General features: G+C 33.2%; 1 protein-coding gene across 3 annotated transcripts in view; it reads right to left on the bottom strand.

Moving 5' to 3' along the window:
• Positions 1-17,682, bottom strand: part of LOC129004899 (RNA-binding protein Raly-like) — a 275,020-nt gene that overhangs the window by 247,586 nt on the left and 9,752 nt on the right. For all 3 annotated transcript variants that reach the window (XM_054433595.1, XM_054433593.1, XM_054433594.1), the window contains exon 2: positions 11,701-11,735. The gene's annotated coding sequence lies outside the window, so the exon portion shown is untranslated. The remainder of the gene's footprint in view (positions 1-11,700; positions 11,736-17,682) is intronic.

The following is a 17,682-nucleotide window of genomic DNA, read 5'->3' as shown; positions in this document are numbered from 1 at the left end:
TCTTATCTTTATATGATTTTCAAGGGTAAAGTTTAGGTAGAGTTGCTTTGTCATAGTATTTTAATCTTGGCAATTTACTTAATATACGGATTACTTACTAGAGGTCGTCCAGTTGTAGAAAACTCGACCAAAAATATGTAATGTACATACTTCTCTATTTTCACCCCACGCTGTGAATAAAACAATGTGATTGGAGTTGCTTCCATTTGTTTTGATTTTCTATTTATATTTCGTTGTTGTTTTGTTACCAGCATGTCAACCCATAAGACCCACGTTAATTTTTCTTTTTAAGCTACTAGGGCAGGGCCCGAGGGACATTTTTCAAAAATGTAAGGTCAGTTTACAAATCTACACACCTAGACGAACATTTTGGTATATAATATGTGGGGTTAAAATCTTAAAACAAAAAGCCTTATTGTTCACAAAATTTCGTGTAGCGTATTAATAATATAGATGGATGTATATAGTAATATTTAACATAGTAGAATATTATTAAATTAATAGAAAACGTAAACACACTAGAACGTTAATTTACAGAAACTAGTTTGAAATTGTTAGCTTATCTCCAAGGACAATAACTCTAAAAAATGAGTACGTTTCGTAATCGTGAAGTGTTAGAGTGGTAAAGGTGTAAGTAGGTTATCATAGTGATTCACATAACTTGTAAGTATATTGTTGGCAGTGTCTGCGTGTCGGACTATACAATGTTAAAGGTAAAGGCAATGGTAAAGGTGTAAGTAGGTTATCATAGTGATTCACATAACTTGTAAGTATATTGTTGGCAGTGTCTGCGTGTCGGACTAGACAATGTTAAAGGTAAAGGCAATGGTAAAGGTGTAAGTAGGTTATCATAGTGATTCACATAACTTGTAAGTATATTGTTGGTAGTGTCTGCGTGTCGGACTAGACAATGTTAAAGGTAAAGGCAATGGTAAAGGTGTAAGTAGGTTATCATAGTGATTCACATAACTTGTAAGTATATTGTTGGCAGTGTCTGCGTGTCGGACTATACAATGTTAAAGGTAAAGGCAATGGTAAAGGTGTAAGTAGGTTATCATAGTGATTCACATAACTTGTAAGTATATTGTTGGCAGTGTCTGCGTGTCGGACTATACAATGTTAAAGGTAAAGGCAATGGTAAAGGTGTAAGTAGGTTATCATAGTGATTCACATAACTTGTAAGTATATTGTTGGCAGTGTCTGCGTGTCGGACTATACAATGTTAAAGGTAAAGGCAATGGTAAAGGTGTAAGTAGGTTATCATAGTGATTCACATAACTTGTAAGTATATTGTTGGTAGTGTCTGCGTGTCGGACTAGACAATGTTAAAGGTAAAGGCAATGGTAAAGGTGTAAGTAGGTTATCATAGTGATTCACATAACTTGTAAGTATATTGTTGGCAGTGTCTGCGTGTCGGACTATACAATGTTAAAGGTAAAGGCAATGGTAAAGGTGTAAGTAGGTTATCATAGTGGTTCACATAACTTGTAAGTATATTGTTGGCAGTGTCTGCGTGTCGGACTATACAATGTTAAAGGTAAAGGCAATGGTAAAGGTGTAAGTAGGTTATCATAGTGATTCACATAACTTGTAAGTATATTGTTGGCAGTGTCTGCGTGTCGGACTAGACAATGTTAAAGGTGTAAGTAGGTTATCATAGTGGTTCACATAACTTGTAAGTATATTGTTGGCAGTGTCTGCGTGTCGGACTATACAATGTTAAAGGTAAAGGCAATGGTAAAGGTGTAAGTAGGTTATCATAGTGATTCACATAACTTGTAAGTATATTGTTGGTAGTGTCTGCGTGTCGGACTAGACAATGTTGCCAAGTTGTGGCGACTTATCAACAAGAGGTGCAATCACGCCATGGCAACTACGTCAGTTTACCAACTAAAACTGAGTCCATTACCTGTAATGCAACGCGGTTTCATACACAGAAAGGTACGGAAACTACGAGATGTAAAGGAACGACCCAGCGTTCCCTCATATGCTTTTTAGCATCGTTGCAAAGAATTATGTTCTAGCGGGTACTATTCACCACATATATTGAGTTTGTATGTATATCTAGGATTTTCAAAAATTGTACACATATTTAGTGACATTCATGAAGTCACTTTAGAAGCTCGTAAAAATTGTTTCATAGGGTTGTTTTTTTTTAATGTAAATACGAATTTGATATATTCAAATTAAGTAACAGCATTGAGTATACACGTGCATACTCAATGGTAAGCGATAAAATTGTACTGTGAGTTTTCGGACAAGTTGAATAAATTATTCTAGGAAAATATTAGAAAGTCACAGTTATAGAATCAAAACAGCTAAATCAAATAAGAATGTTTGCGGAATTTCAAAATGTATGTAATATTTTTAAAGAAAGAACTTTTTCCGTCTAGCACCATAACGGAAAAACTTAGCATTTGATGCTCTTTTATTCTCTTAATCAAGTATTTTACTACAGTATTTAATCCGAAGTCAAATTTGTCTAATAAAATAACAATTAAATGTAGATTTTTCAAAACGTGCTTAAAAGTCATAAGTAATACATATCTCGATATACCATCATCACTTTTTTATGGTAATGAATTCATCATTGCCTCCAGGATAACAGTACAGTACAGTACAGTACAGTACAGTACAGTACAGTACAGTACAGTACAGTACAGTACAGTACAGTGCAGTACAGTACAGTATGGTAATTACTGTATATTATACAGTACATTAAAATTGCCATATATTTGTTGAATATCGAAAAATGTTTTTGAATCAAGCAAAATCAATATACATTTCCAATATACATCAATATACATAGACGGGCGGGTCAATGAGGGTGTAAACAACTCCTACCTAGCCACACGCTATCTTACACTATACTATATGGTAGATAGTTACTTGGTGTGAGATGAAACTATAAATGAAAAAAGTATACAGATTAGTATAAATAATAACCTATGAATTGAGACCTATTATTCTAGTAGCTAATCTAATTATTAATAGCTATTTTTGCAAGAAACTCGGTTACACAGGAAAGTCCCAATTAGTATTGCAAGAATAACCTGTACTGAAAGATAAACATGAAACTCGTGTCTGAACTAGAATTCCATGTCCCGTTCCTATAGGTATTAGGGTTACAAACAGTGTTTTTGTGTTTTTTTTTTTTTTTTTTTTTTTTTTTTTTTTAGTTACGTTGACCAATTAAGTTACCGACTATGTATGCTCCAAAATACCATTTCCTTTTACATACCAACCTTTTCTTACACCAAAATGAAATGGGCTCCTATTAGTATACACTATGCCCCTATCTACTATCATATTACATTAAAAAATAATACATAAATTAATGTTAACTAGAACTGTTTCATAGGAATGCAATATTGAATCACTGCGGTGTATTATGGAAGGCTTTTATCTAATGTGATGGTTGGTCAAAAATTATTATTGAATCGTGTTTCTGGATAGCTTTGCCACGAAGATACCTAAATCAAACTTTTGTATGGTTTTCCAAAGTGTTACACAAGGTTTAGTAATGAGGAAAGTGACAATTTTGTACTGTCCCAAAGATGTTTACCAGTTGAAAATGAAAACAATTGGAGCCATCAAAACAGTCAGACCCTTTGATCACTTCAGTACCGTAGATCTCTGTTGTCAGTACAGACCTCTCTATCATCTCGAGAAGCTGACATTGTTGATGGAAAATGTTCTCCTAATACAACTACAGCCTACAATGAATACTGATTATTATAAATCCCATACTTAGGTACTATTTAAACTCCTAAATAACTTTGTTGAATAAAATTGCAAACCCACTAAATTTCAGTCAATAAAATTAGGTCGAGCATTAATTGCGCCAAAGAGTTCCCTAATTGCGCCAAACCCTCAAAGGGTCCCAAAAAATGTTCCTTACTTGCGCCAAGCCCAAACCAGGTGCGAGTAAGAAGAAATGTCCTTTTTTACGTTAAATCCTAACCTATCCTAACCTAACCTAACCTAATCTAACTTAACCTAACTTAACCTAACCTACTCAATTATAAGTCAAAGAGGGCCGCTACTTGGTGCAGTTAAAGAACGGATCGGTTGGCTCCCTGGAGTAGTTGGCGCAATTCAGGAATACTCTACTACCTGACTCATGTCAGTTGGCGCAGTTAACGCTCGGCATAAAATTATCGATAGACTTCACACGCGTTTGAGTTATAAGAATTCTTTAATCGTTTTTTCGACATACAAATTTAAATGCCAAACTTTTGTCTTATCCCAACAAAGCTGCATTACTACCATAAATAGTAGAATTTTACAAAGAGACATTAGCGAAGATTTATGGCTGAGAAAGACGAATCGCGTGATCCGACTAACAAGCTGCTTAAAACTCGATCAAATTGGCTTTATAATTTAGTGTCTGGGGAGACGACCAGAGGCGTGTGCATGTCCTGACTCATCCGGGGGGTGGAGGGGGGAGTAGAAGTCATTATGGTATGAGGAAGGCTTGGTTGGGCATTATACTGGCTATTAATAGATGCAAGGAGAACATTATATACATGAGTATGTTTGCAATCTAAAGTTACGTATTTTGCTTTTCAAACATGTATTGAGTACCTTCATCTTTGCATCGAAACCCGGTTTTATTATTTTTTCAATGTTTTATTATTTTTAGTATTGATGTTGACCTTACAGAGAATATATCTGCACTTCCTTAACTAAAAATATTAGTTTTAGCGTAGAAAATAGCGCATTAAGTGATTCGGTTGGTAGACCTGCGTGTCCGGCCAGACAGTGCTGCCATCTTGCAACAATAAATCTACCTTATTGCGGCAATCACGTCATGGCTGCACCACTTTCTCGTTTTATTGTTTAACATTGTACTTTGTTTCGAAAAAGGCTTTGTATTTAACAGTTATATTTTAATCTACGTTTCAGCAGCTTAAAATTTATCAGTTTGAAATTGTGTACGTTCAGTAACATACATCATAGCTCCAAATGTGATGATGCAAAAAATAGAAGGAAAATGTTAATAGAAATTTTAATAATAATGTTGAAAGTAAAAAAACTGTCTTGTTTGTTGTTGAGTTTAGCATTGCAGGCAACCATAAATACTGCTTAGGCTTACTAACGAATCGTAATGATTGTGATTGGAGAGTAATCAGTATATAGTATAAACTAAATATTCCTAACACTTTTCCCCTAGGTCTCATTAGTACTAGGTTTTGGGCGAGAGGTTGAGTTAGAGGTTTGCAATCTCTTTCAACCTGAAATTTTCATGTATATTTGTCAAGCTATAGGTTTGGATGAAAATTTAATTTGAGTTAAATATAAAAGTTCCAGGTGTAATTTTGCTCATTATGGTCTTTTGAACACCCCTGTAAACACACAAAACACAGATCAAGAGGTACTTACAACACAAAACAAAACTACCCTTTCTTTGTCCCCACCCCTAACTACCCTTTTATAGAACCAACTGTACAGTTTCAATTTTGACGCGCGGTTTTCCACAGATGCCTAGATAAGGGCGGATCAGGAAGGACGGATGGCTGAGTTTTACTGATAAGCTGATACGAGCCCGGCGTATCACACACCGAACTGTTATCTATCTGCACCACTCGCCGATCACTAATCTCTCAATTATTGTGTTGTGGAGGGATTAGCAACCAGTAGTTAATATTTAGAACAACTATACAGCCAATTCGTTTGAATGGGACTTTTAAACATTTGTTGGATGTGTATAAATCTAGCAAGCGTGTTAGATGTGAATTTAAACTTTTATAATACATAACATAACTTGTTTATGGTGTTTAAGAATGAAAAATTATTACATCGAATATGATGTAGGTCTATAAGCATAGTCATTTGGAGAACTGATTAATGCATTGCTTTCAACCATTCTTCAACTCCATTGACCTAAATACAACTGGTTTATTACGGTAAATTAGCGATTTTCCTGCATTCTAAAAGAAACCTGTATAGGCCTATTCAATATTTATTGATTAAACACGAAATGTGTATAACTCTGATCGTTAATAGCCATGTATTGTTGTTGCTATTTCTTTCTGAATTGACTTATCGACGGTTTAACTGTGACACAAGTTAAGTTACGAAAGCTCTACTAGTAGGCTACATATAAACATTAGAGCGCGGGACGCCAAGGTTTATATCCTGTCAATCGCCAATTTCCAATAGCACATTAAGAGTAGACACTCTAATCTATCTCTATTCAGTCTAATCTTTAATCAGTGCTAATAGCATGTAATAAACTTTACCTTGTGATACTTAGCCCAACGTAATAAGGTCCATCCACCAACACAGGATAAGCCAAAACAGGATATACTTCTCAGGTAAGGAAAACATTCATTGTATCGGTATTGGAGAACTACTTTCAGTAGAAGCTATGTGATTTTGCAAACTATTGACTGTACAGTCATATAAAGCTCCACATTTTTCAATTCAGTTCTTGTTTCAGTTTTTTTTTTTTTTTGTTTTTTTTTTGTATATATAAATATACATAATTTTCACATTTAACAATTTTCAAGACTAATTCACTGCCAAATTTATCAAATGTTGAAAAACTCTCCACCGTACCAACAGTTATGTAATAGACATTATTTTATTTTAATAACAGTGTTGAAACACTGTCCATTATATGACGAGATCATCAAAACAGACATATAGACGGGGCGGGTCAATGAGGGTGTAAACAACCCCTACCTAGCTGCACGCTATCTTATATTATGGTATATAGCGATCTGGCTAGGCTTATAGTTGATAAAAACATTGCAAATTTAAACATTTAGAAATCACTCAACTGATAAAGTAGAAAATTCAAATAAATACAAATGTTTGTAAAAATGTATAAAAACGAAATATTCTCCATTATTTGTGCTATGATCCTATAAAATCTATACATTTCTGTAAAGTGAATTACATTTCCATCCTTTTCGTTGCCTGCAACTTTGTTATAAATCTTATGGTTTTTTATTTATTAAGCTTTAAAAATTAAAATGGCCGCATTTTGAAATTATACAAAGTATAAACTTGATGCTTTACGAATTAATAGTTCATATTAGTCATTGTACACGTATTAAGTTTGAAGTTGGTACCTCCAGTGGTTCCAAAGTGATGGGAAGTTATGTAAAGAATACATAACGCCGACAGAGGGAAAACGAAGCGAGATAGGGTATATGTTTATGCGACATTTTTGGTTTGTTTTGACTTAAGGAACATGACCACGGAGTTTTGGGGGAGATTTTCGTATAACATGGTCTAAAGCTTAGGATAGATACTAGGAACACAATATTGATGTTTCAACTTAATTTTAGAGGCCTGCGATAAAGTTTAGAAACAATTATAAGCTTTCAAGACGAAAGGTTCCAAATTGCATAAAGATACATTTATGAAAATCAATATACAGCAATAAATAAACGTACAAATTATCGATTTTACAAACCCTCCCTCCGTCAAAACCGTCTTTAACTGGTTGGATCAGGATGGTTCACAAATACATTGAAAAATCTGTGTAGTCTATTATCAAAATTGGAATTTTTTACGATACTTACAGTTCTCTTAGAAACACAAACATACACACATGCTTGTGTATAATTTGTAATGTGTTTTGTCCCTAACACAAAAAAAGTGCAGCGGTCTCTACGCCTAAAACTTTTTCTGCAAGAAATTCAGCTGAACATAAAGAAAATTATATAAATGCTATAGACCATTTCACGTTAGTTACAAGCCTCATTTTGGCGCAAAATGAGTTAAAAATCAACAATTTACACTGTAATGTTGTACACAATCTTAAGCAGTGCCTGTATAAGCTGTGACGCAAAACAGTAGCTGTATCTATATCACCTAACTCGGCTTGAAGGCGCACTCCTGTACAACTCTATTCACCTACATCTTATTAGTATACGATAACTATTTAGATCTAACAGTTTTAGAAATTGTTTCTTTAATTGGTTAATATATTTATCGTCACATTCTGTTAGTTTAGTTTGGACGTAGCAAATTTTACAGTTTTTCCACACAATCAACTTTTGTCACAGCATGGTTTATCAAAATGCAGCACTACATGAAGAGCAATGACTTTTAACCCTGCTCATATTCATGTTGCACTTTATGTTTGAGGAGTTTGTTACTCGACAGGTGTGTCGTGTCAGATATCAACCGTCATCCCCCCCCCCATACGTGACACCCCCTCCCCCCCAACCCCTGTGTGTAAACCTCTAACACCCTGTTATTACTGTAAACTGTAAACCTCTCTACCATATTCTTCACCCGCCAAATGATTATCATTTTCTCCATTCAATAAATTTGTGTTTTAACCCGATGAAGTTAATAAATATAAATATGGGTAGGTGAGTGGTTACAATGCTTATCTTCAAATTTGGAGGTCTCTAGATCGATCCAAATTGTTTTCAATTCTGGACCCAGATACCATCTGTAATTGGGGTACCTAATTAATTATACTATCCAATAAAGGTCAACATTAGATATTTGTTAAAAGACCAGTGTTTGGACCTTTCTCTTATAAAAACGTTATAAACATCAAAAACGCAAAGTACAAATGAAATTAAAAATAAAATGTCTACATTCGCGAGTGTCATTGTTACAAGTGTTTCAAACTGGCTCAAGACAACACTAATATCCGAACAAACCTCAACAACTAACAAAAACGAAATTACAGAAATACAAATTACTTTGTTACATTGTTAGAGAAGTTAGACAAAAGATTTATTTTTCTACCAGTTTAATGTAAAAAGATAGTAACGGACTTTTATGTAGTAAATATGTCAACGTATTTATGTAAAGATTCAATGTTACGTTGAGATAAATTTACTTTCAAAATAATGTATGAGTATTTAATAGACTTCGTTTTACGACAGTACGCCAGGGCTTTATCCCTTTGCCAAGTTTTAATCAATTATTACTTAATTGTAAATATTTTCCATTTACAAGCGTAGAATGAGTAAAAACATAAATAAAAAATAGCCATAGATAGTTTACGTGTTTCTTCAAATGTTATTTAAATATATCTACTTTACTAATTCCATAACTTAATTTATTGTGAAGTGTAGGCCTAACGACTGGTGGAAAATGTGTTAATACTCTCGTCCCAACAAAAATAAATTAGGAATTCCCAAAAAAGGTGCTAAACAAAAAACGGAAAACAACTAATTACGGAAGAATAATGGTTTAATTCAGTGGAATTCGGCGGCCATTAGCTCATTGTTGAGTATTAATGTATCATTAGTGTGTGACGCGGCGGCCGTTAATGATACATTTAACACAAATGACTACATATCGTACACTGACATTAGTTTAGTACACTGGAAGTGTAGCCATTTAATTTAAACTGCCTACAGACTAGACATCATCATAAACATTTTGTTTCCTTCAAACCAAGCAAAACAAATCCAATGTGTCATATAGTTCGTTTCCTAAAAGGATTTTAATGCTTATAGCTAAAAACATATACTAAAAGACTTAGTATTTGCAAAATTTTGCATTTTTACTGTGCTACGGTTTTAAATCTACTTAGGTATGTTGTGTATGTGTTCAATGTACAGACAAAAATATAAATACTTAAAAATATATTTTTGAATTTGTCAATTTTTCACATTAGTATGTTATCAGTTTTCTTTTGGATTGGATAGTTTGAAGATTTTACTCATCTTTAGCAATTATTGATTTTCTTAATTTATTCAGGCATATTCTCAATAGAAAACACTATTTACAATAAGGAATTGAAATACATGGATTATATGTAAGTGAATGGAATCTAATAAATATTAGCAGCAACAATAATGCATATATGAAGACCGATAATAAAATCAAGATAATGGGCTGGTAACTAAAAACCTAAAAACCCATTCCATGTGCAATAGATTATACTTTCGTAGCATGCATAATTTATTTACAATACTTACATGAAACATATTACATCTCGTTAATAGCCTACTACTAGTCGGTTAAGGTAAGATATAACAATAAGAATAAAGTAGCCATGTGATATTCAAAAATTGGATTCCTTTCTGGAAGTTCTGTGTTCAAATACATATCATGGGCCTATGTATAGAAATGTATGTCATACCTAAACATCATTTAGGCCAGCAAGCGTTGTAGCCGTAGCGTGATTACCACAACGAGGGAATTTATCGCCGCAAGATGGCAGCACTGTCTTGTCGGACACGCAGGTCTACCAACCGACTCATCTCTATGCCCTACTAAGGGGTTGTAATATATTAGGTAGAATAACAATTTTATTTCATTGTATACGTTGGTAACGATCACTCTGTCTATTTACTATTTCCATGCGTAAAATTATCACTACATCTGTGTTTTACATTTTGTATCCTACAACCTGCAATAGATTGTGTGTAAAAAAAACCAGTTCTCCATAGAAAAAAGCTTCAAGGGAATAAACGACCATAACTCAAAAGTTGAAATCCGTTACGAGAAAACCTAACTCAGATAAACATCATAGCTAAAATAAAAAGAACTTAAACAAAAAAAACTGCAATGAAATGTTGATTGTATAGCAAAAAGGATAACATTAAAATGTGACTATAGGCTACAAAGTACCGTACAAATGTGGTTTTTTTTATTGAGAAAGAGACTCATAGTTTTTGTGTTGTTGTAGAGAATGGAAAGACAAACATTACATTTGTAAAAAGAAAAATAAACAGAGCTATGGTTTGTACAGCAACAAACATAATTATTTATATAATAAAATTAACTTCCAATTTTTCAATAGGAAAATACGTCTACTTGGGATTGCTTGGGATATTCAAAATCAGTTTTTACAGATTATCTGAATATAACAGCCGCTTCATTGGCCTATTTAGGAAATAAACGCAAGCATTAGTAAATAATAACATTATTCTTGGTGGCCCAGGATCACTTGTTGAATAAAATGGTTTATATTACCTGTCCGTCAGGTAGGGCCTAATATAATAACAAATCAAACAACACACGAAAAAGAGAAAAAATCTCAACAGTATAACCCAACAAATACATTCCCAATCTAAAAACGAGCTGTGGAATACAGAGTTATCAAAGAGGGAAACGAAGTGTCCACGACAAAATTACAATAGCTGGCCAAAGACAAACACCACAGATAAGGTACACAATACGGACTCTGTGTGGTGAAGTGTCACAATACAACTGTTGTGATATCAAGCCATTGTTTAGAATGTGCATTGGAGCATGCCTTCGATTGTGGACTGTATCGAACTGAAAACTTTAAACTGGCTTCGTTTTTGGGAGGTTACACCCTAAAGTAATTTATTAACTTACCTCTGTAAGTAGTTAATTTTTTTCAGTAAAAACTTTAGATTAAATGTTGAATAATAAACTGAAACATTAACTTTTGTTGCTTAAAATATGAGTAAGGTTTGGAAGTTGCAGACCCAACCCAGTGATGGGATTGGTCACCGTAATAAAATTTTGTATTAGGCCTACACGAACTTTGGCTGTTTTGTCCGATTTCCATTGAGCGTTTAAGTTTTCTTTCTCTTTGTAAACAAAAATATATTTATAATCTAGTTAACTTATAATTGTGTTGATGGAAGTATTAGGTTATTTAGCACAAAAACCCGTAAACAGAACTACACAGCTTTAGTAGCAAAATGTTTGCCATCCTTTATGATGCAAGTAATATCGAATGTTACCCAACTGTATTAAATATAACCTCGCCGTTAAGATGGTTAATTTGCTTACCTTATGAGAGCAGGAGATTTAATTTCTCGTATTATCTGAAACCAAAAAACATAATTAAAATCTAGAAGCATTTTCCTAAAAACTAATTTTATCAAATCACACCATGAATGGTATGGTTTAATGACTAGAACGAGCGCTCCTTCTTTGTCCTTTATTCACAAATCGGATTTTAACTTGGCTGAAAATACTGTGACACGATAGTTCGTATCTCACCTTATTTGTAATCCTTCTTATTTTAAAAATAAATACCCCCGCCACAGCAAACCTGCAGACTTAGCGAATTTCCATTTGCCTGATTGGATTTACACTAAAATGTCTTCTTAAAAATATCACATTTTTCCCCTATTTAAACAGAATTAGTTTAACCAGTACTTAGGTTTGCAGCAACAGGGAGGGTAAAAAAGTTTTTTTTTTAATGTAAAATGTTAAGAGGTACTGTAGTTTAGTAAGCAATTAATGTATTTTCCAAATGTTATCAAAATATGTTCATAAACAAGCAAACTACAACAGTTGATTTATTCTCTATAAGAATAACATGGGAATTTTAAAATTATTTTTTTTTATCCGTAACAATTAGGCGCATAATAACGCTTCAATATACTAAATTATTTGTTTTTTAAGCTGTACAAAATGGTTTAGAAAGAAGTTGTGAAATTTTGTGTTTTTAGGGTCAAAAATGGGAATACCCTTTTTTACCCTATAAAACCCCCCATAAACCCCCGTTCCCATAGTCCGATCATGCTGGTTCGTGAACTCATTCAAGTTTATCCCAAATAAACTCCAACCAAATTTTATCAAAATCGGACAAAAATTACTCAAGTTATCGTGTGGATGGACACATATATATGTAAATATACAGGATGAGTTTTAATTGTCCCCCCCCCCCAACTTTTTTCTACATTTTTTCAAATATCAATCCCAGACCACTTCCAAACATTGTTGGGTAGTAAGTACTTCATTTTGACAAGGTGGTCATTTCCGGACGCCATCTTGGATCCGCCATATTGGATGCAAAATATTTTTTTCAAATGTAAAGGGTAAGTTGTGACCCATTATTTCGAACTAGATTTTTACCCTGATTACAATGCCGCAAACCGTTTTTAAAAATCTTGATTCATTCTAAAGTTATGAGGCCTTTTTAAAACTTTATTTCTAGCCCATTTTAACGTTGTGCATTTACAAACTAAGACCATAATCTCAAAATAGTGCTAGATAAAGATAAGTATACACTACCAGTTATTGTAAACCTATTTTCACTTATTTATGACTGATGTATTTTTTCGGCCGCCATCTTGGATCCGCCATTTTGAAATGGGATAAATTATTTTAAATATGAAGGGTGTGTTGTGACCCATCATTTTGAACTACTTTTTTAAGCTAAACTCAATGCCGCAATCCATTTTTTGTTATCAAGTTTTGTTTATGAAACATTGCAATATTTTTGTTAAAAATGTGTATATTTCAAAATCAAAATATGAAAATGAAAAATTGACCATGGAATTGAGTTCAACTTAAAAAAGTAGTCCGAAATGATGGGTCACAACTCCCCTTTTATATTTAAAATAATTTATCACATTTCAAAATGGTGGATCCAAGATGGCGGCCGAAAAAAATACATCATTCATAACCAAGTGGAAATAGGTTGGCAATGACTGGAAGTGTACACTTATCTTTATCTAGCACTATTTTGAGATTATGATCTTAGTTTGTACAAGCACAATGTTAAAATCGGCTAAAAATAAAGTTTTAAAAAGGCCTCATAACTTTAGAATGAATCAATATTTTTTTAAACAGTTTGCGGCATTGTAATCAGGGTAAAAATCTAGTTCGAAATAATGGGTCACAACTTACCCTTTACATTTGAAAAAAATATTTTGCATCCAATATGGCGGATCCAAGATGGCGGCCGGAAATGACCACCTTGTCAAAATGAAGTACTTACTACCCAACAATGTTTGGAAGTGGTCTGGGATTGATATTTGAAAAAATGTAGAAAAAAGTTGCGGGGGGGACAATTAAAACTCACCCTGTATTTATTTCTATATATAGATATATAAAAATTTGAACGAATGGTGTTTTTGGCTTCTGGGGACATCAAAATGAAAAAAGTAAATCGGTCCCGGGCCTAGGTCTTACCATGAGACCTACGGTAATAGCTACTTCCCTATAGGGAAATTCGCTAAAAGGGTAAGTCCAAGAAAAGGACGACAACGGTCTATTTTAATAAACTTCCTCCTCTAAAAATCATACGATCATTATTATTACAACAGGGACGAGTTTGTTTGATATCGATATTTATAGTAAATCACATATTACAGTCACAAATTACAGTTATAGGTTAGGCACTATTTATACTATTTTGTAATAGGTTTCAGGGTTATAAAAGCTACTAAGGTTACTAGGTTGAATGTTTTTGGGAATTAAAAAATGAAAGTATAATATTTACTTCAAATCTGCAACTTTTTAATCGCTGCAGGACAACACACTAGAAGCGCTGCGGGATTCCCTGGACGATAAATTATAAAGCCAATTTGATCAAGTTTAAGGGTGCTTGTTACCCTACACGCAATTTATCTTGTTTTACGTAAATCGCGTTGAACATTCTGAGCGTGGAAACTTTGCTTGTAAAATAAATCGTGTTATGTAATATTGTGTTATTAATTGACTTCAAATATATCCAAAGGGGGAAGTTAAGGGTTTAACATGGTAAAAAGTAATTCAACTTCAAACCTTACTTTGAAAAATATTACATCATTACTTCTCTTACACAATCAAATAAAAATCTATAGTTTCATTCAAATCTCTACATTAAAAAACTTGTCAAAACAATGATATTTTAACACCTGAAGACCTTCATCAGCAGAGAGCTGCTAACAATACAGTATGTCTTTATCTAGGTTTATAGGTTTACTACTTCGCATGACACCAATAATGAAATTTACATTATACAGACTTGATGTGTAACTAACACGCACACAGTATTCAACGCAGTCCTCCTTGCCTCAGTCTCTAGTTGATGAGTATTTAAACACAATATCTTTCTCTGTCCATTTTTGTCAAGGAAGCTGTTGTTATTGGTATTGTAAAGTTTGTAAACCCTCTTCCAATATGCATGTCTTAAACCCAGCAACATTAGGCTGTATATTATTGTAACTTAATTTTGCATATAATCTGTGAGACTTTAGAGAATAGCATTGCTGTGTGTATCATTATAAAAAAGGGAACTACAGTACGTCGATTTTTTATGAAAATTAATTAATTTAGGGCTAAGTAAGAATATTTCACTTGACTTCTATAGCTTTGTTACCGACTAAGCCAGAAGCATTTCAGTAAGGGCCGTTTACTAGAACTAAAATTATTAACAACTGCACTAAATCTTGAACCTTAAATAAACATGGAATGCAAAACAATCGTTACTCATTAATCCAGGTGACAAAGTGTATTTTGAAAATCTTGGTTAAATTATCTATTATTTATAAAAATATTGACACTTAACACGCTCAGATTATGTTATCGAATATTAATTTTGTAATATCACTGTAAACTTTGAATACTGAATACTGAAAGGTTGGATGTTTTCAATAAATCGTCCTTATATTTATTATAAATAGGCCAATAGCTTTAGTTTAAAAGTACGAATATGGAATTTGTCTATAACTAACTTAATACTTATTAACTTAAATTACCCTATAGGAATATCATGAAATTCCTACATCGTGCTAAGGTCGTTAAGTCAAAAAACAACAAAAGCGAGAACAGACAAACTCAAAAGTCTGTGCAGTAGAACTTGCTATTACCATTTTACGATATTGCGGCTTTTATCATTAAAGTTAGATCTAGTGACAAAAAGTATGTGTTTTATAAATTCTCAAAACTGTTTAAATGCAAGGCATAATTATATCATTACCTATTACTACACCAAAAATAGCTTTATTGACTATCATCAAAATTATACCATACACAATATATATCAAAACAAATTATAATATAGCAAAACAAAGACTTAATTAGTATTCATTTCAGCTAAGGTTTAAAACTGAAATGTGCAATATTTTATTATAAAAGTTGTCATTTTATACCAAAGTGTTTTACTGTGAGACATAAATGTAAACCTGGATAAAAACGCACGGCTGTCCACAACAAGACGGTTTATGAGAATACAACAATAAAAATGTGTAGAGAGGAGTCTTAAGTCCTCAACAAGGAAACTGTTTATTCATCTTGCTTTTCTGTGTAAGGTCATGAATTTTTAATGACTACATGCATATTTTTCACTTATTCTTTTATGATTATAACACGACGTGGATATAATGTTCGTTTAATACTTTACCTACGACCGTTTTTTAAAGTAGCCGTTTCAGTACAGTTCTTAGAATTGAAAAGTATCTCATAACAGCATTGTTTACTTTCATAACAGCATAGTTTTACTCATAACAACACGGGTAACGGACCAATGAGGTTCAAGGATTGAGAGAGGAGAAGCAAAATTGTAATGATTCGAAATTCAACTAATCAGCTGTTCAGGCCAATTTAATTGTTTATTGGTGCAATTAGTGAATTAGTATTATTGATTCCTTTCTTCACTGTCAGTGGCAATCACTGAGCTATAATAATAACTGGAGTAACCACTTTGTGTTTTAAAAACTTACCACTGTTTTTGCTGGTTTTGTTTCAGAGTTTCGTTTTGTTAGGTTGGCCGGGTGATCGGGTTGGTGGGACTTGTCAAATTAGAGGCAAGATCAAGATGGCGTCATCCTGTTTTGTTGATACAGTAGTAAACAAAACTCTGCCAACTCAACATTATGATTGAAATATAAGTTTATTTATTTATTTTACGAGCAAGAGCAACCCATTTTAACAAGATCATAAACCGATAGTCGTTATTTAATCAAATGCCATAGGGCTATTGGCCTAAACCAATATCTCCAAACCAGGAAATTTGACTAGCCTATTTTCACCACATAGCTTGAAAAGAGGTAAATAAGTTAGTATTTATTTACTATCAAACAAAAACAATATATAATGTTTCAAATAACTTTAAATACAGAGGTTTTAACGTGCAATAACTTAAATAAGTTGTTGATACAACGATACAAGTCCTTGAAATAACATAACCCCAAATAAATAGTTAGTATGGTTAGGTTAGAAATGAATTGGAATTATTTGACAGCATCCAACCAACCGATCACACGGCCAACCTAACAACACGAAACACCAAAAACAAACCAGCCAAAACTGTGGCACGTTTTTCTCCAACGTTTAACCAGAGAGTAGTGACTACAGTTATAATCTATATCTCAATGGTGGCAATGAGAGGTTATAAACAAAAACATAACCTCTCTTAGAAGTTATGAGTATTGATTTTTAGTAATTAAAATATCGTCGTAGGTAAAGTAGTGTACGCAACTCGTGTAAATAGTGTTAACGACACTCGTAGAAGTTTTTAAGGCACTCGCCAAGGCTCGTACCTTGGTACGTAAATTTTCGTAAATTTTCTACTCGTGTCGTTAACACCATCTTTACGCAATCGTTGCATAAACTACTATAAACTAACAACACTGGAAACTACATACTGCATGTTTGTGAGATAGTATTGCTTATAACTACTGTTACAAGCGAAATTAGGATTTTTATCCAGTTTACAATCTGGATAAAAATGTTAAGAACAGAACAAACAAAGTTGAAAAATGTAACCTGAATTCAATTGCGGAGGGTAAGCCAATTGTACTTTAATGTACTCAATTGTACAACTGTACTCAAACTATACTTTTATTATAAATGCTAATGTTTAAACTCTGTAGAAGAATCTAGTGTCAAGCTTCATGGAGTGTTGCCATTCTTTTTCCACCAAACCGTATTGTTTAGCTATATTTTAATTTGATGATAGTTTAAAGGTGTTCCCTGCGGCCAAATTAGAGATTGTTCAAATGGAAATGTTTATTCATGCTCATGCTGTACTGTTGTATGGAATTTATTAATTAC

The sequence above is a fragment of the Macrosteles quadrilineatus genome, unplaced genomic scaffold, assembly GCF_028750875.1.
Source record: "Macrosteles quadrilineatus isolate MER2022 unplaced genomic scaffold, UCM_ALF_1.0 Scaffold_12__1_contigs__length_5162894, whole genome shotgun sequence".
Classification (NCBI taxonomy): domain Eukaryota; kingdom Metazoa; phylum Arthropoda; class Insecta; order Hemiptera; family Cicadellidae; genus Macrosteles; species Macrosteles quadrilineatus.
The sequence above is the reverse complement of the archived record's forward strand: the minus strand, read 5'-3'. Positions and strand labels throughout refer to the sequence as shown.